At 53.7% G+C, this 18,910-nt stretch overlaps 1 long non-coding RNA gene across 1 annotated transcript; it reads right to left on the bottom strand.

Annotated features, from left to right (window-relative positions):
* Nucleotides 1-1,301: 1,301 nt before the first annotated feature.
* Nucleotides 1,302-7,150, bottom strand: LOC116570747. Its single transcript, XR_004277544.1, has 4 exons — nt 7,027-7,150; nt 4,852-5,348; nt 1,671-4,001; nt 1,302-1,383 (listed from the first exon to the last, which is right to left on the bottom strand). It is a non-coding gene; the product is annotated as an uncharacterized LOC116570747 (long non-coding RNA).
* Nucleotides 7,151-18,910: the final 11,760 nt, after the last annotated feature.

Raw genomic sequence — 18,910 nt, 5'->3', positions numbered from 1 at the left:
TAAGATTTTTTATTTCTTCATAACAGAGAAAGAGATCACAAGTAGGCAGAGAGGCAGGCAGATAAAGAGGGGGGAGCAGACTCCCTGTTGAGCAGAGAGCCCGATGCGGGGCTCGTTCCCAGGACCCTGAGATCATGACCTGAGCCGAAGGCAGAGGCTTAACCCACTGAGCCACCCAGGCGCCCCGTGAATTATACCGTTCTTATCCATTACAATCTTCTTTTAAAAAGCTGCAGCTAGATAGGTATTGTGATCACTCACCCCTTACAGCAGAGGAAATCAACGCCCAGCACAGTGGCAGTAAAGGGCTTGGGCAAGTGAGAGTTTGGGGACAAGGCCTATGTGCAGGAGGCCGAGTGTCTGGCTGTCTCCAGAGCGTCGCCTGCACGGCCCTTTGGTCCTCACCACCTTGATGGAGAGAAGGCGAGAGCAGAAGGTAGGACCTCCTTTCTGGCCGCAGCCCTGAGGCTCCCATCTCCCATCTCCACTACCTCATGGCACGACGCTCCCACACAGTGCTACCCTCCAGATGCAGGGGTGACTTCTGTATCTGTGCTATTTAGTCACTCTAAGCCACCCCGTCCCACCCTGGATATGCTGCTGCTTGTTCTCTCCGGCCTCGGTTTTCCCCTCTGTAAAGGAGGGGGAATCAGTAGGGTCCCTGGCCAGCTTGTGAAGTGGCAAGAGTTGAAAGGGGACGAAACTGTGGTGCGGTGCACACAAGACACAGCCATCACTGCTCTCGAGGACCTTTTCGTCCTCACCACAATCCTGTAAGTAACCAACTCAACCCCATGTGTCTGGAACTTTCCAGGTTTTAGCGCTGGAAGTCCTGCATCTCAGGGAACCCCTCAGTTCCAGACAAACCCATAAGGCAGAGAATATTAGCTGTGTGTTCCAGGTGAGAAAACGGAGGCTCCGAGTAGATACGTGCTTGCTCGACATCCCACAGCCAAGAAGGGGTCCCGGTCTGTGCACTTCGGAGCTGTGCTCCGGCTAAGGCACATGGCTGGTCCCTGCCGGCAGCGGGAGCCAGGGAAGGTCCCGGGCAGTGGAAGGCTCATGCCCAGGAGCTCAGCGCCCACCCAGGCAGGCCAGCACTGTGCAGGCATTGAGGAGCCCGCCAGGGATACCCTTCAGAGGAGGACAAGCTGAACGAACAGCAAAACACTCTGTTACACTCCCTTCCTTGTTTAGGTTTCGACTTTGAAGACACAAATGCCTCAAATAAGTTCAACATGGACTCGAGGCCCAAGAGACTCAGGCCCCAATTGCTTCCAAATGGGGCAGTAGCCCTCACCTCCCCAGAAGCCGCGTTTGACGTACACGTGGTCGCAGAGGCCTGAGCATCCCTAGCAGAGCACGATGGGGCTGCAGGTGCTCCTAGAAGTCCGGGCCACGGAGTGGGAAGGGAAGGCTCAGACTCAGGGTCAACAGGCCAGGGGCAAACCCCAGCCCTGAGCTTCTGCTGTCAGCCACCATTCACTGAGTGATCACTGAGTAAGCCCACAGACATCACCAGATTCTCGTGGTGCCTTGGTGAGGAAAGACCAATTATCCCCATTTTAAGACAGATAAGCTAAGGCTGAGAGACCACGTGACTGGTCCCAGGTCCCCCTGAGCAGGCATCCTACAGCCTGAAATCCCCACTGTTGGCCTCCATATCCTACCTCTTGACTTCTTGAGGTGTGACCTGGTGGGTCTCTGCCCTCCGTGTCCAGGTTGCTCGTCGGAAGATGGGAGCAAGAGCCCACATCCAAGTGGCTATTGAGAGGACCCTCAAAGAGACTGAGACTGTAAAGCACTCAGGAGGGATGGGGTCATGGCGAAGGCACCACTGACATCCCGGCACCGTTATCTTCAAGTTCAAGGACATGATCTGCTGCTACATTTTTGCTGCTGTTGTGGCACTTGGAAGCAAGGAGGCTATTCACTTACTATGTGCTGGGTCCTGCTGCATGATGTCTTGTATACATTAACTCATGTAATTCTTAGAACACACAAAGACAGGCACCCTCATCACCCTCTTCGGCATTTTACAGGTGCAGGCACTGCGCAGCCCGAAGAGGAGGACTTACTTGCCTGCCTGCACTCAGCTGCTAAGCAGTAGGGCTGGGACCTGAATGCAAGCAGCTGTGTGGCTCTACACTCCGGGTTTGATTCCACAGAACAGAAGTTTCTGGAGGCAGCTGGTCCCCCAAAACAGGGGCAGGAAGCTGGAGGCCTCTGTCGGGGCCCCCAAGGCATTGTGGACACCGAGGTTGGCCCAATGTCAGGTGCCCTTGGTCCCTGGGAGGGTGAGGACATCCCCTGTTTTCCCTGTAAAGTGGAAGGTGGTGCCTCAAAAGAAAAGAAACCAGGGTTCTGGGGTGGACAGTATGTGGGCACCGGTAGTGGGAAGCCGTCTTCTGGCAAGCAGTCAGGACGACCTCCCTGAGGGGCGGCCCACACACTGAGGCCTAAAGGTTGCAATGGAGTCAGACCTAGGAAGAACCAGGGATAGTGCCCCTGCTCACCAATCCTCAGTTTCCCCATCTGTAAAGAATACAGGGGGAGTTGTCCCTGCCCCAGAGGAGGCCAGAGATTGGAGACAGAACCCCAGGCATCTGTGACTCATGTGATACAGGCAAAGGCTGGGCTGGGCAAGTTCAAGGAGGGAGGAGTGGCCTTTGCTGAAAAGGTCAGAAGGCCTGCAGAGGGGCCCTGGGATCCAGCCCTCCGGGAGCTCCGGCAGCTGACCACAGAGCCTGAGAGGTTGAGGGCTGAGTCAGGGCCAGTGGAGGGAAGGAAGCCTAAGGAAAGGGGCTGGGGTCAGGGGCGAGGGACATGCAGAAGGCAGCAGGCACAGGCAGGGTCTCACCCACAACCCTGAGATCTCCCCTGGAGACATAGGGAAGGGCTGGAGCTGGAGCCAGGCTGACAGGACAGGCCAGGACAGAGACAGTGGCCAGCGGGCAGGGAGGGGGGAGGGGCCACAGATGGGAAGCAGGTGGGGGGTGGGTGGGAGGCAGGAGACAGATGAGGCCTGGACAGGGAGGAAACAGAGAACAAGATGAGAGATAAGATTTCAAAGGCGCGTCAGACAGTGGCAGCGACAGACAGAGCGTGGGGAGCAGCGCCTGGACTGGGTAAGGCAGGGGTGGGGGGAGAGATGGGGGAGAGACCTGAGGTGGGGAGGGGAGGGGAGCCCTGGGAACAGCTCTAAGCTAGGCACTGTATCCCCACTAGAGAGTCCTGTCTCGCAGTCCCCAGCCATACTCTACTGTACCCGTGACTCTGTCCCATGGAGAATCAGACCTGGTAGCATCCCCTGCACTCCCCAGCCCCCCTGTGATCTCAGCCTCCCCCTGTCTCTGTCCCCATGGCGCTGGTCATGCCATCTGCAGCACAGCCTTGGTCTGCTCTTGCCCAGGGATGGTGCTCACGCTCTAAGCAGTCGGCATCCCGATGCGGCGAGAGGGGAAGCCAAGCCCTCTTTGGGAACCCAAACCGCACTGGGCAGGCCACGCGTGGGGGGCTTACCCTTCCTCCTGCAGCCCCCACATTTCAGAAGCATATGGAACCATAAGGGACGGCAGTGGAAATACCCATGGAAAGCTGAGTCCCTGTGAGCATCTGGAAGGACCCGAATGTACCTTTACCCCCACCCCAGCCTCTTGCTCCCATCTCATCCTGGGTGGCCTGTGGGTGGCTCTGGGGACACGGGGGTGTGCAGATCCTGCAGAAGCCCGTGACCTGCAGACATTAGCCCACCGCCCCCACTTCCCCCTCCACCCCCTGCCCCGCAGGTGCTGGCAACACGCAGCTGGCTCACCTTGCACTTGGTGGGAGCCCTTGAACAGTCGGTCCGGTTCACAGGAACTCAAGTGAAGGGACACTGATGGCCGTACCTGCCTCCCATGGTGGATAGAAGGAGCCACCTAAGGCACAGCACACAGCAGCGCTTTGTTGAATTGTTGTCTGATCGCCTCCCTGCATCTCTGCTGGCTCTGGTGGCCCTCCTGGAAGTAACAGATGCAAGGAACCCAACTCAAGCGGAAGCCCCCAGGGCATCCAGTGGCATCCGGCAGTTGGAAACCAGCGTGGTTGCTGACATGTGGCCTGGACTGACTGGCAAGTGTCACTGTCCTGCAGGTGCCAATTTTGCAGCCGACCAGTGCCGAATCCCTGGTGAATGGGCCCCAGGTGAGGAGAGACCCACATCCAGGGCCACTCAGGACTTCTGGTAACCATGACAACGTCACAGGGCGTGAACCCAGTGCCTGGAGCAGGGGACAACCTGAATCTCAGCCAGTGATTCCAGTGTGCGTCGGGAGTTTCACTTGTAGAACAAGGACCGCTGTGCCCAAATGCGACCTAAACTGTGCGTGCCGAGGGAAGGCCTTCAGGAAGCATTTACCCAGGCCTGCAACTCAGCAGGCGCTGTTCTAGGGACACAACAGAGACCTATATCCCTGTCCTCGTGGCTCTCGTGTTCTAACAAGGCGGGGACAGGCACTAGACAAGATTAATAAGCAATGAATATCGTAGGTTAGCTGGCGCTGGGTGCTCCAGGAAAAACAGAGCAGGGAAGCAGATGAAGTGTGCTGGGCGGGGACAGGGGTGTGTTACAAAGCGGTTACAAGCATGGTGGCCAGTTAGGAGGCCACTGCTGTCCTTCGAGCAGAAGGTGACAGTGCCTTGGACCGGACACAGGCGAAGCAGTCAGGGCGTGGGCGATGTGCTGAGTTGGGATAGACCTGGTGGCGGGGGGGGGGGGGTGCTGCTGAGAAGTTTTCCCAACGGGGTGGAGTGTGAAGTGAGAGCAAAAAGCAAGGCCTCTGGCTTGAGCAAGTAGCAGGAAGGACTCACCTTGATAGAGACGGGAAGGCTGCCAGGGAGGGATGGGGGACCCGTGCTGATCTTGAACTTTGTGCACAGAGGACAGGTGTACGGTGGGCGACAATTTACAGTGGTTGCACAAATGCCACTGTCTGTGTGCAGGTGGCTTGGGCAGCTTGGGTGGAGCCTCACAGCAGAGGGGCTGGACCTCTGAGCACAGGCAGATGGAGAGCAGTGCCTGGCATAGCAGGTGTTAGGACGTGACCACCCCGAGGGGCAGGAGACAGCAGCGCAGAGCGGAGGCTGGGAGGGTGGGTAGAGGCAGCAGGGCAGGTGTGAGGATGGAGAAGGTGGCCTCAGTGGGCTCCTTTGAGGGTCCTGGGACCCATCAGGCCAGCAAAGATGGTCTTCCCCAGCCTCTGAATTCAGGGCAAATGGAGCAACGCACAGAACTAGAGTCAGGCCAAATTTGAACCCACGTTCTCTGCTTCCCAGCAGGCAACACTGGACAACCCAGTCTGGGACATCTACAGGAGAAAAGATTGTGCTCAGCAATCGTGCACTGGGAGTTCCTAAGCCTCTGCTTTCTGTGCATTAGAGCAAACCCCAATTCACTTTATTTTAAAAGATTTTATTTATTTATTTGACAGAGAGAGATCACTAGTAGGCAGAGAGGCAGGCAGAGAGAGAGAGAGGAGGAAGCAGGCTCCCTGCTGAGCAGAGAGCCCGATGCGGGGCTCGATCCCAGGACCCTGAGATCATGACTTGAGCCGAAGGCAGACGCTTAACCCACTGAGCCACCCAGGTGCCTCCCCCATTCACTTTTGTAAATAACTTTATCTTGGTTAATGTTCCCCAGGTACATATTACTCGCCAGTCATTCTGCTAAACACTATATGAATTATCTTGTTTAATCTTTATCCTAATCTTAAACTTTATCCTCTGTCATTTAAATACTAATCACTATAAAGTGCTCAGAGCCCGTCTGGCTATGAGCCATGGGACTTCTATTCAACTGTCCAAGGGAGAACAGCTATGAAGGGCCCACTGCGGACACACAAACAGCCGCCGGCTGCAGGAGGTCAGTAGCTAAGTCACAGGGTGTAGAATACTACTCGGCAAAAAAAAAAAAAGTGAGGAGCTGTGGATACGGACAATAACTTGGACGTGTCTCTGGGAAACTGCGCTGAGTGAAAAAAGCCAGTCCCACAAAGTCATGTATCATATGATTCCATTTATGGTTTTGAAATTGACAACACTTCAGAAATGAAAAACAGATCGGCGGTCGCCAGAGGTGCAAGAAGGGAGGTGCAAGAAGGAAGGGGCATGGTAAAAAGAGGACACAGGAGGGTCCTGTGGCAGGGGAACTGGTCTGTACATTGACTGCAGTGGTGGTTACACGTGTCTACACTTGTGATAAAATGGCACAAAACTAGATACACACACACACGTGCATGACCACATGTAAAATAAGGGGACCTGAATGAACCCTGTGGATCACATCAGTGTCAGTTTCCTGCTGTGGCTATGTTCCCGCTGGAGCAAAGCTGGGGAAAGGGCACAGAGAGATGGCTTTGCTATTTCTTATGTCTAGAGCTAGGCTGTCCAACAGGAGCCACGAGCCACACGGAGCTACTGAGCCCTTGAAACACGGCCGGTGTCTCCCGACATGTCCTGCTAGACACTCCAGATTACACACCAGGTTTCACGCACATGATATAACTGAAAGAATATAAACTGTCTCATTCATTTTTTGTATTGACTACGTGTTGAAATGACAACATTTTTATACATTAAGTAATATATTTTATTAAAATGACTTTCATCTTTCTTTTTTAAATGCCTCCTAGAAAACTTTAAAGTGCCTATACTGGGGTACAGTGGGTGCCCGGGTGGCTCAGTTGGTTAGATGTCTGGCTTCGGCTCGGGTCATGATCCCAGAGTCCTGGGATCGAGCCCCACATCGGGCTTCAGCCCAGCTTGGAGGTCCCTGCTTGGTGGGGAGCCTGCTTCTCCCTCTTCCGCTCCCCCTGCCTCTCTCTCTCTCTGTCAAATAAATTAATTAAATATTTCTTTTAAAAGTGCATATATTTTATGCATTTCGGTGGGACAGCACTGCCGGAGAGCAACCAGCATATCTACGTATCTACAGGTTACATCATATCACGAAGTTTCCAGCGGGGACTCACACCCCGGCTTACTCACTGTGTGTCTTTTCTCACTTCCCAACAGGCACTTCCCATCTCGGGAAGTATCTGTATCTTGGCAGGATGCAGAGTTGGTTCTGTGTGGTCTCAGAAACCAGTGAGGCTCACAAGGCTTGGCCCAAAGTCCCTGCAAAGGTCAACATGTGACCAGTAAAAACCACTCTACCTGTTCTTTCTGTGGTAACACTTCTCGTGGCCACCACTGTGTCATGCACAGAATCACTGTCGTATGCCTGAAAATAATATTGTATGTCAACTGTCCCCCGATAACGAAAAGATTAAAAAATATTCTACCTTTCTGAAACTCATGGTGAATAAAAAATTTTTTAACACTTTCATTTCTTTCTGTACTAAAAGAAAAAAACCCTGTAACCATATGCTCTCTCTAGGCATCCTCACAGGTGGCCCCTCACAGGTGGTCAGGCACCCGGCTAATTCATTCTCTCCTTGGTTCCAGCCCAGATGCCACCTTCTCAGAAAAGCCATTTAGATACTCTGTAGCACTCAGGAGCCAGCGTGCTCTGCGGCCTCTACTGCAGCCGCACAGGGACGATGGGATAAAGCCTCCCTTAGGCAGGACCGCACTATCCGCCTCACTTCAGCATTAAGGGTTCTCCCTGCACGCTGCACAGTGAAACCCACTCAGAACTCACGCACCGGCGACCCAAGTGTGGTCATCTCTTCCTGGAGATGATGCTGGGGGGGGGGACCACTGAGCCGTGAATGGGACACGCCTCTGACCCATGAGGGCTGATGGGGTGAAGAAACACACACCCACCCCTGTCCTATGGGACTGAGACATAGTGTCCCTTGATAGCAGGGGTCACCTTGACACATCCTTGTTCCCTTGCATCCCTTGTTCCCATAAAGTACTTTCACTGAAGCTCTGTCTCAGGCCCTACTTCCTGGGGAACCAGGCAAGGACAGAGGCCCCCCTCTGCCTGCCTGTTCCAGAGGGGTCCTCCCAGCCCTCAAGTCCCCCCAGGTCAGCACTGGCATCCTCTTTTCACAGCATCTTCTGTGCTTCTATGATCATGCTCAAGTCCATGTGCGTCCCATCCCCAGCATCTGAAACTGGGCCTAGTAGGTATTTGGGACTCAGTAAATGTTTTTTGTTTTTAAGATTTTATTTATTTATTTGACAGACAGAGATCACAAGTAGGCAGAGAGGCAGGCAGAGAGAGGAGGAAGCAGTCCCCCTGCTGAGCAGAGAGCCCGATTCGGGACTCGATCCCAGGACCCTAGGATCATGACCTGAGCCAAAGGCAGAGGCTTTAAACCCACTGAGCCACCCAGGCACCCTCAGTAAATGTTTGTCGATTGAAAGGCCCCTGCCAGAGCCTGACTGCTGCTCTCAGAGCGGGAGCCTGAGAAACCCTGACGCTCTGACGGCTGGGACCAGACACTTTTAGCACAGACCATCTAGTAAGCTCATAGGCCTTTATGCTGGGGAGAAACAATGCTACTCTTCTTTAAAATAAGATTTTACCTTTTGGATCCACCCAGATAGGTGCTGGCCCTTGAAGGTGATAAAGGTCACCAAAGAAGCGACTATGAAACTGGTGGCCGTCAGCATTTTGAGCTATTCTGAGTACAGTTAACCGCCCCACCACCATCCCCGGGAGCCTGGATGGCCTGGAGCTTCTAAACCCCTGGGATATTAGGAAGTATCACTGGGCCCCAGGGAGCACCCTGGAGAAGTTGACAACACAGATCTTCTCTTTAGCAAAGTGGCAAAGGTGAGCTGCTGGGTCAGCAGATGCTGTGCTGCTATGATCACATTCACCAGCCTCGCAGCCTGGGTTCCACAGGGTTTGGAGTGCCATAGGCTGGGGCACCTGTCACATGCTTTGTCATCATCATCATCTTCACTGTCACCTGGTTATGACCCAGAACTTTCACTGTCACACCTGAGAGGCAAGCCCCGGTCCCCTCGCACAGACCACCTCTGCCCCACAGTGGTGGTTCTCTCCTGAGGGCAACGTCAGGGCCCAGGTGGCACCATCCAGAGGCATCTGTGGTGGCCACAACTGGAGGGAGGTTCTATGGGCATCCTTCCATGCACAGGACAGCTCCTCACAATAAAGACTTAATCAGTCTAGTCCCAGATGAGTGGATAAAGAGGAGGTGATACACACACACACACACACACACACACACACACACACACTGGAATACTATGCAGCCAACAAAAATGAAATCTTGCCATTTGCAACAACATGGATGGATCTAAACAGTATTATGCTAAGCAGAATAAGTCAATCAGAAAAGGATAATTATCACATAATTTCACTCATATGTGGAATTTAAGAAACAAAACAGAGGAACCTAGGGGAAGGAAAGGCAAAATAAAACAGGATGAAATCAGAGACGGAGACAAACCATAGGAGATTCTTAATCACAGGAAACAAACTGAGGGTTGCTGGAGGGGAGGAGGTGGGAGTGGGGTAACCAAGTGAGGGCACGTGATGTGATGAGCACTGGGTGTTACAGACAACTGATGAATCACTGAAACTAATCAAACGGTATAGGTTAATTAAATTTAAATTTAAAAAATAAATTAATTATAAGGGCACCTGGGTGGCTCAGTCAGTTAAGCATCTGCCTTCGGCTCAGATCATGATCCCAGGGTCCTGAGATCGAGCTCCCCCTCAGGCCTCCTGCTTAGCAGGGAGGTCCACTTCTCTCTCTTCCTCTCCCTCTGTCCCTGCTTGGGTGCTGTTTCTCTCTCTCAAATAAATAAATATAAAATCTTTACAAATAAATTAATTAAATTAATTTTAAAAATAAAAAAAAAGGAATTAATCCATCCTAAATGTCAGTGAAGCCATGGTAGAATAGCCCTGAGCTAGAGGATGTGGAGTGTGTATGCAATGTGTCCTCAGCTTCCTGCTGCACAGGGCAGCGTGGCGACAGGACCCCAGCAGTCCTGGGGTTGAAGCCTAGCCCCCTTCGAGTGGCTGTGCATCCCTGGGCAAACGAAGCTTCCCCCTGAGCCTCAGCTGTCCCATCTCTAAAATGGAGAGGACAACACCAACCACTTCAGCTTTCAGGGGGACTAAATGAGGTAATGTAGTACATTCTTCACAGAGAGAGCGCAAGGGATGGGGGCTGTCCTGGGTTGGACAGTACCCCTGAATTCACGTCCAGCAGGAATCTCAGCCCGTGACTTTATTTGGAAATAGGAGCTTTGCAGATATAATTAGCTATGTTAAGATAAAGACACACTGGATGATGGTGGGCCCTGAGTCCAATGACTGGTGACTCTGTAAGAAGGAAGAGGGACACAGAGCCACTCGAGACACACAGAGGGAGAAGGCCACGTGCAGACAGGGGCAGAGATCAGAGTGGTGCAGCTACCAGCCCAGGAGCACTCAGAACTTCTGGCAGACCCAACGAGAAGGGCAGCAAACCGATCCCTGGGGGCCTTAGAAGAAACCCATCCTGGGGCGCCTGGCTGGCTCAGTCAGAGGAGTGTGCGACTCTTAACTCCGGGCAGTGAGTTCCAGCCCCATGTTAGGTATAGAGATGACTTAAAAATACATAAATAAATCATTTTTTAAAAGGAAGGAAGGAAGAAGGGAAGAAAGGAAGGAAGGGAGGGAGAGAGAAGAAACCAGTCTTGGCAACACCTTGGTTTCAGACCTCTGGTCTCCAGATACTGTGAGAGAATAAATTTCTGTTATTTTAAGCCACTTCTTTGGTGGCAGTATCTCCCGGCAGCCCAGGCAGGCTAACCCGGGGCGGTGGCCGTCCTGTGGCTGTGGCACACCGAGGGGATGTACCCAAAGAACAAGGTCTTCGGGACGCCGACTGCCCCGCGCGCGTCTGCCCTCCAGCAGGCTGCACAGAACTCGAAGAACCGGGATGTGTCTGGAGCTCAGGGATTCTCTCCATGCGTCAGGGAGAATGTCTAGGTCTCCAGGCGCCCAGTTAAAGCGCACGGTCTGTGAAACCTGGGGAGGATCTCTGGACCTTTGGAGCTTTATCTCCAGTATGCCACCCGCACTGTCAGCACGACCCCTGTGCACCGCCCCCGGGTGTGTCCGGGGTGGGGGCATGGCGAGTGTCCTGACCCAGCCGCCCACGTGCGTCTGAGAAAGGCAAACATGTGGAAGGACCGAGCCGCAGCACACAGAAGCCTCCACCACAGACGTGTGTGGAGAGACCAGCAGGTGCGACCCACCAACGGCATCCCCTGGATGGAGTCTGCGGCCTGAAGCAAATCTACAACTCCCCGGTGCGTCCCCAGCAAGCAGGGGATATCCGCAGCCCGGGGACCATGCCTCCCCGCAGAGGTGGCTCCAAGGACTCGGAGCCGCTATGGCACATGGAAAGCAGAGAAGGAGGAAAATCCATTTGGGGCCAAGAGCTCTGTCTGAACTTTGTCCTTTTCTCAAGCAAAAGAAAATATTATTTCACCCTCTAAAGAACCACACATAATAACAGGCGAAATGTCAAGACCAATGTTGATATAAACCCCCAAGGAAAACAAACATCTCCGTACCTTCTCCACGGCCTCCCCACCTCTCCCTGCTCAGCTAGTTTAAACAGATCTAGCAGTGGGCAGAGGGGAGGTGGGGGGAGCAGGCAAAGGCTGCCTGCCTGGGAGAACTAGGAGGGAAGCTGAACCTTACCGGGACCAGGAGTCGTCTGGGCGAGCCTGGCCCGGAAGGACACAAAGACCAGACCAGCTGTTAAGAGCTTGGCCTGCTTTTAAATCCCAGCATCCGTCACTGCCTATGTGACCTTGGGCAAACAGACTGACCTCTCTGAACCTGAGCTTCCTCACCGGCAAATGGGGAGGACGGTATGGGAGAATTCAGGTAGGGCACTGAGCACAGTGCCTAGCACAAGTGGAAAATAAAAGTAGCTACCATTACTGATCACTGATCAGCCAGGCCAGGTCTCCCTGGGGGAGCAAGAGAGGACCCAAGACTGCAGGAATGTGTGAAAGAACATCTCCTGAGCAGCCACTAGTGTCAGCCTTAATGGAATCCATGCAGTCCTGGGGCGATAACCATCCTCCAACTGCAAGAGGGGAAATAGCTGTAGAGAGGTGAAGGGACTCGCACAAGGTCATAAGGCTGGAAAAAGGGACTGAAATTTAAAACCAGACCTGCCTGGCTCCAAGAGGGATGACTCCTGAACTCATCCACAAAGCCGGAACTCCATTTCCAGTCCAAGACTCTGTGGGATGCTCTGTACCCCAAGATGCGGGCGCAAGTTAGACTATACCACCCAAGAGACCTGGTTTGAGTTTGGTTCCCGCTTGAAGTCCCCAGTACTGGCCCTCCCACCCCCACTTCAGAAGAGGTCCTCCAAACTTCCAGCCCAGTTTTCTTTTTCTCTTTTCTGAATTGACGGGAACCCAACAAATATTGTCACTCTCTCTGTGCCATACCATGGGCTAAGCGCTAGAGACCCAGAGTTCGATCCTCCCTGAATCCAGCCCTCAAGTAATTCCGATCCTGGTGGAGGTGTGGGTGGGGGGAGATGAACAGATAGAACAAGACTATTATGATATAATATTTACTTTCATTGGTGCCCGTATAGGCTCCAAGAGGACTGAGAGAGGGCGCACCTGCGTCCTCCAGGGGAATCAAAGGGAGGTGGCGCTTGAGCGAAGACTTGCATATGAACAGTAGTTTGCCTGCAGGACCAGAAAGGAAGGGTGTTTGAGTCAGAAGGAAAAGCTCTTACGAGGGCATGAAGGCAGGAAAGCCTCCAGTGATGGGGGTCCACAGGTAGTTCACATGAATATCAAGTGTAGGACACTGGTGAGAGAGGGTAGTGAGTTGATCTAAGATTCCCCAGGGAGAAAGTAGGAGGAAGAAGCTGGCACGGGCCACTTCGTAATGGGTTTTACTGAGATGAGTCTGACTGTGAGAGCAGCAGGGAGCCCTTGAAGGGACATAACCGAATCACATTCGCATCTGGGTAAGGTCACTCCGTGTCCAGTGGGGAGAAGGGTTTGGAGGGGAAGGCTGGAGATGGGAGGAGGCAAGAGAACGTGGCACCTGAGCAAGGGCAGGGGTCGGAGGATGCCTAGGAAAGGGGCCACCCAGGACGTGCGTAAGGTAGAACCAACAGGATTGGGTGGCCAGTGTGGAGCCGGAGGAGTAGAGAATGAGTAGAGAATGAAGAGGAAGAGGGAGAAGTCTATAAGATGCAGCAATTTTTCCTTCTGGTAAGCGGCAGCCTGAAAGGAGGGCCCAGGAGGAGCTCCATTGAGGATGCACTCAGTCTGGGGGACATATGGGGTGTCCCAGTCAGGACACCAGGACACCAGCAGGCAGCTGGCTGTGGGATTCTGGAGGGAAGCTGGGGCTGGAGGGCAGGTTTGGACACCCCCCCGACCAAGGTCACAGTGGCCAACATTTCCCAGGGAGGATGGGGCAGTGCAGGGAACCCTGTGGGCCTGCTTTGGAACACGAGGGCATGCCAGAATTTAAGACACGGAGCAAAGGAAGAGGCGCCAAGAAGTAGCTAGAGAAGGATCCGCCAGAAGGTGGTGACCCAGTGTGCAGGGGAGGGGCGAGGACAGGGGGCAGAGTGCCAAGAGCTGCGGGGTGGGTGCGGGTGAGGAGGTGGGCACAGACAGGGGCCACACGCTGGCCTTTTTAAAAGCTTGGCAGGAAATGGGAAGAGAGATAGAAGATGGTAGCCAGCAGGAGGCTCAAGGTCAAGGAGGGTTTGTATCTCAAAACGGGCCACTTCCAGAACTGCTCTGAACTCAGAAGTTCACGTCATGGGAGCAGGTCCCTGGAGGCAAGGAGGTCCCGCAGAGTGGCGCCAGGTGGAGGGCTGGGCCCATGGGGTGGGGGGGCTCCTGCACTGAGACAGGGACAGAAGTGATGAGTGGGGAGGGTCAAGCCAGCGAGAGCAGAGGGAGAAGCAGCACGGGCACACGCAGAGATGGGGGATGTCAGCGCCAGGGCAGGCTGAGGAATCCCGCGGTGTGGCACGGAGGTGGGGAGGCCCAGGCGCTGGATTCCGACTGACCTGGGTTTGCATCCTGGCCCCACGACTCGCCAGCTGTGTGACCCTGCCATCCCCCACGTGGCTGTTCCCTCATCCCTGAGACCAGGAGAGCAGCAGTCCCTGCCCCGCGGGAACAAATGCACGAAAGGCATTCAGCACGGGACCCCGCAGCACAGGACTGCGATAAATGTTAGCGCATAAGAATAATAAATAATGAGGAGCTATCGAAGGGTTTTGAAGCCGGGAAGTGACAAGGTCAAATCTGTATTTTAGAAAGACCCCGCTGGAGGAGGAGGTAGCCTTGGGGAGAAACTGAAAGGTCGTGCACTTCTGGAGGTATTTCTCTGAAGTCTGTGGGAAGTTTGTAGTGTCAGGTTAAAGATTTTATTGGTTCCATGTTTGGTTTTTGATTCGGCTGTTTCCTCGGGTCCTCACGCGTCAGATGCTGGTCTTACTGGTGTGCTCGTAACTGGCCTGGTGAATTGGGTCTATTTGTGGCTTCAAGATGTATTTCAGAAATGAAATAAACTAAGAGGGAAAGTAAATACAGAAAAATAAATAAATAACGTGGAGGAAGGAATTGGGAGAAGGTCTGGGCCGGGGCTAGTGGGGGGACGGTTGGTCTGCTGTTGGCCCTGCGGCCCCATGAGGAAAATGCAGTGTGGTGAGGGGTGGTGCCCAGCCAGGGAGGGGGTGGGGGTGAGTCCCGGTGAAATCCAGGCTGTTCCTCAGGGAAGACCAGCAGCAGGATTTCAGACATGGCTCAGGCCTCTTCTCACATCCCCTGCAGCCAGGGCAGAAAAAGCTTCCATCCGGGAACAGCACTGGCAGGTCTTTTAGGGGACTCCTGGAGCCCATGGCAAGCCCAAGGCTTTAGGACTGGGAGGGATAGAAGGGTAGTAGTAATCCTAATATTAACAATGCTTATGAGTGGGTTCTTACTCCTAATCGACTCCTAATCGATACGCACAGCCCTCTGATGAGACACGCACTGTTCTCAACCCCACTACACAGAGGAGAAGACTGAGGCTCAGAGCACCCCTCGAAGAGACACCCCACTCTTCTTCTCCCTGTCTCCCAGACCCTGGCCTGTGTGGAGCACCAGGCAGTACTTCCTCCAGGAAGGCCCCAGGGAAACTGAGCTCTCCACCTGTAACTCAGGCATAAGGTAGAAAGAGCCCAGGGGAGCAGTGGCCTCCCCTTCCAGTTCTCTGCCGACCTGCTGTGTGACCTTAGCCCAAGTGACTTCCCTCTCTGCACTGTGGCCGCCCCCTCCTCTGTCAAGTGTGGTTCACTTGACTGGGGCAGCTTTATGGATTTCACTGGCCCCTGCCTACTGGCCCCAGCACATAGTAGGCACTCCACAGAGGCCGGAGCCCTCTACCAGGGCTTCCCTGTCAGGCCCGATTATCTCCATGGAATCCACGCTGTGAAAATAAACATGAACTCAAGTGGCCCCAGTCTCCGTGGCAGCCAAGGGGAAGCTAGGTCCCCAGCCTGTGTCTGTTCTGGGCAAGAACAAAAGTTTCCCTGTGAAGTTGCCCCCACCCCCTCTTCCCTTCTGGAGCCAGCTGGGATGGGGGGGTGGGCGGGGAGGGGGCCGGGCCTGCAGCCCGGTGAGCCCAGCTGCCTATCAAAAGCCAGCCTCCCTCCCACCCAACCCCATCCCAACACCACCCAGGGCGGAGGCAGGTGAAGGGCGTCCAAACTCAGGAGCCCCAGGGTAGAAAGCTGGGTCTGAAAGTAGGCTTTAAGGGAGAGATGCTTCCCCCGGATGGCCCTGGGGACAGAGTGTGCAGGGACTGGAGCCCCGGCATGTGAATGGGGGAAGCTGCTGTCTTTCTTACACAGTGCCTTGCCACTGACCCACCAAACACCCGTTCACTGCCCACCCCCCCACCAGCCTCCCGGTTCAGAGCCTCTTAGACCTCGGGTTTCAGAAGCTGGAGGGAAATGGTTGGTTCTGGAAGATACAGCAGAACCAGCACAGAATTCAGTGTCAGAGGGAAATGGCACCAGGTCCGGCTCCATCTTAAATTGCCACGAGACCCTGGACAGGTTAGGTCCTCTCTGAACCTCCAACTTTGCCTCCATGTCACAGAGTGGACCACCTCACTGTGGCTGAGACAGAGCCACAGACAAGTTCAGCAACACACCTCAGTTCCGTGGCTCCTTGTGCCCACTGAGGACGAGGCAGCGTCCTGGGGTGGATGCGAGGGGCACCCACGGCCGGTTCAAACCTGTGACAACCTGAGGGAACAAGGGAGCTGGGCAATGGGAGCATGGGGTCAGAGAGAAGCAGTGACACCTGAAGGTGACACCTGAGTGACACCTGAGAAAGAAAGAGCCAGACTCAGGCCAGGGCTCGAGGAGCAGAGGGGAGCCTGTTCAGGATGCGGCTGGCTCCGGAGGGCAGTGTGGCAGTCCACGGGTGTGGACACAGCTCTCCTGCCAAGGCGCGATGTGACTGTTCCCTAAGGGGGACTGTGGAAGAAAGCCCCTCTTTACTAAACTCTAACCTTTCCTGTGCCCAAGCAGCCCTGCAGTGGAGCCCCTAACCCAGCAAAAGCCAAAGGAGTGAACTCTTTCCCCTCCAGGGTCATCAGAGCACAGGAAGGCCACAAGGAGAGTGGACAGCAGGCGCCAGTGGAGTCCTGACATGGCCAGGGCCCATGGTAATGAACTTTGTTCAACAGGACAGTGGCACAGGTGAGGGAGGACAGAGGCATTGTCAAATGATGACCAGGACTTATGTGAATTAAACCCCAACAACTGTTTAAAAAACTTAACTTGTGACTATTCATTGCTAGTTTGTGGAAATACAATGGATTTCTGTCCTTTGATCTTGTATCTTGAATCTTACCAAACTCACTGACTAGTTTTAGCAGCTTTTTTTTGTAGATTACATTGGATTTTCTGCACGGATGATTATGTCATCTGCAAACAACTGCAATTCCAGTTTTCCCTTTTGAAATAAAATGACAACCAGAACTTACCTGTGGATGCACGTTACACACCCTTTGGGTCTCCCTGAAACACCTGTAAAAACGGGGCTCTGCAAGGTGCTTGGTCTCCAGAATGAAGAGGCCGGTCCTCAGAGCTAGCAGGATCCAGCTGTCATCACAAGCTGATGAAGTCAGCCGTACAGAGTTCCTCCCCTCCAGGAGGATCATAACTCATGACATCAGAACTGTACCCCCTCTGATGCAGAACAGGATTTGGAGCCCACGGAACTGTGCTCCCTGTTGTCTTGAGTAGGCATTAAAATGTTTGATGATGTACTACTGTTGGCCAAATATGCCCCCCATATTCATATGTTAAAGGCCAATCCCCAGTGTGATGGTGTTTGAAGGTGGGGCTTATGGGAGGCGATCAGGCTGTGAGGGGGGGCCCTCATGTTTGGATTAGGGTCCTTATAAAAGAGACCCTGGAGAGCTTCCTACCCCTCCCACCTTTCGAGGACACAGGCGATGATGAACCAAGAAGCATGTCCTCACCAGACACCAACTCTGCTGGTGCCTTGATCTTGGACTTCTCAGCCTCCAGACCTGTGGGAAATAAATTTCTATTGTTTATAAGCCACTCGGTCTCTGGTATGCCGTTTAGGCTGCCTAGGAGGACGAAGCGAGACATCTAGTTTATTCAAAACAAGCATTTCAAGAAAACTGACAAACGCACGTTTTTCAAACCTGGAAAACCGACTCTCGATCCTGGTCTTTGAAACCGGTCGTTAGAAAAGTATGACGCGCACACAGATACAGACCAGTTGGTTGACAGATAACGGAGAACGCCCCCCGCAACACCGTGTAGGCAGAAATAACTCAGGGATCGCCTGAGTCCTCAGCAAAACCATAAAACGCTGCGCGGCCTCCACGAACGACAGCCCTGTGCAGAGACGCCGTGGCGATGCGTTTGACTGGTCTCTGAGTGACATCACGTACAGCACCTGCTAGAGGAGACGCCCGGGGTGGATTTTACAGCTACATACACGGAGGAAAATGTCTGGAGAGAAATGATTTCAAAATATTTACCTGATGACCCCTGAGGGGTGGAATCAAGACCAATGGGCACGTTTCCCCTGGATCTTCCTTTCGGCTTCATCTGCCTTTTCTCGCAACAACAAGACAGACGACTACCATTTATTAGGCAGGGCCTTCCCGCCAAGCACCGAATCGAGGTCTTTCTATAGGTTTCCTCATCTCGTGTTCAAAGCGGCTCCGGGACACAGACTCTGTAGCTTCGTGGGCAGAATTCTGTCGGTGGGAAGGGGCGGAATACCCAGCTCTAGCCGGTGTAAGCCAAGAAAGAGGATGAATTAGCTTCTGCCGGTGGAAAATCATGACTGGCATCAGGAAGGGCTCTAAAGCGGTCCACCACAACTGGTTTCCCTTGGCTCTACTCCTCTGGAGCAGGCGAGCAGAAAAGGCTTCGCGCAGGGACGCGCCCACCCTCACAGCCGCGAGGCTGTGGAGAACCAGGTGGTCCACACAAGCCCTAAGGGCACGCCATTGGACTGGCTTGGGTCACGTGACCGCCCGCCCACCAATCGCTGGTCAGGTGATGGAGGCACCGATTGATTGGCTTAAGCCCAGGTCACGTGCCCCCCCCCACCCCAATCACACAGCCCGGGAGTGACATAGTGGTTCAGACGTGGGCGGGAATCGGTTCCTCTAAAGCAAAATCAAAAGCGAAGTAATGGATGCCGGCTGGGGATCAAGAAACAAATGAAACAAGGGGGTGGGATTATGGACACTGGGGAGGGTATGTGCTTTGGTGAGTGCTGTGAAGTGTGTAAACCTGGTGATTCACAGACCTGTACCCCTGGGGATAAAAATATATGTTTATAAAAAATAAAAAATTAAAAAAAAAAAAAGAAACAAACGAAACAACCGTCCACT

Source organism: Mustela erminea, chromosome 12 (genome assembly GCF_009829155.1).
Source record: "Mustela erminea isolate mMusErm1 chromosome 12, mMusErm1.Pri, whole genome shotgun sequence".
Lineage (NCBI taxonomy): Eukaryota > Metazoa > Chordata > Mammalia > Carnivora > Mustelidae > Mustela > Mustela erminea.
The sequence above is the reverse complement of the archived record's forward strand: the minus strand, read 5'-3'. Positions and strand labels throughout refer to the sequence as shown.